Source organism: Cebus imitator, unplaced genomic scaffold, assembly GCF_001604975.1.
Source record: "Cebus imitator isolate Cc_AM_T3 unplaced genomic scaffold, Cebus_imitator-1.0 Scaffold234, whole genome shotgun sequence".
Taxonomy (NCBI): Eukaryota; Metazoa; Chordata; class Mammalia; order Primates; family Cebidae; genus Cebus; species Cebus imitator.
In genome coordinates, this window is record NW_016107549.1 from 1,658,632 (window position 1) to 1,659,627 (window position 996).

The following is a 996-nucleotide window of genomic DNA, read 5'->3' on the forward strand; positions in this document are numbered from 1 at the left end:
CCTCCTGGGTTCAAGTGGTTCTCCTGCCTCAGCCTCCCGAGTAGCTCGGACTACAGGTGCGCACCACCATGCCCAGCTAATTTTTTGTACTTTTAGTCAAGATGGGGTTTCACTATGTTGACCAGGATCGTCTCGATCCCTTGATCTCATGATCCGCTCACCTTGGCCTTCCAAAGTGCTAGGATTACAGGCATGAGCTACTGCGCCTGCCTCCTCTTTTATTTTCTTTGAGACAAGGTCTCACCCAGCATCACCTAAGCTGGAGAGCAGTATCACAGCTCACTGCAGCCTTGACCTCCCAGGGCTCAGGTGATCCTCCTACCTCAGCCTCCAAAGTAGCTGGGTCTGCAGGTGCCTGCCGCCACGTCTGGCTTTTTTATTTTTATTTTTTAATTATTATTATTATTTTCTACAGTCTCACTCTATCACCCAGGCTGGAGTGCAGTGGCACAATCTCAGCTCACTGCAACCTCTGTCTCCTGGGTTGAAGCAATTCTTCTGCCTCAGCCTCTGGAGTAGCTGGGATTACAGATGCATACCACCACACCCAGCTAATTTTTGTATTTTTTAGTAGAAACGGGGTTTCACTGTGTTGGCCAGGCTGGTCCTGAACTCCTGACTTCAGGTGTTCCACCCACCTCGGCCTCCGAAAGTGCTGGGATTACAGACGTGAGCCACCTCTCCTGGCCTCCATTTTTTTTTTTTTTTTTTTCCTGAGATGGAGTCTTGCTCTTGTTGCCCAGGCTGGAGTGCAATCTCAGCTCACTGCAACCTCTGCTTCCCAGATTCAAGCAATTCTCCTGCCTCACCCTCCTGAGTAGCTGGGATTACAGGTGCCCACCACCATGCCTGGCTAACTTTTGTATTTTTAGTAGAGCCAAGGTTTCACCATCTAGGCCAGGCTGGTCTTGAACTCCTAACTTCATGATCCACCCGCCTCAGGCTCCCAAAGTGCTGGCATTACAGGCATGAGCCACCTCACCCAGCCTCCTCTAA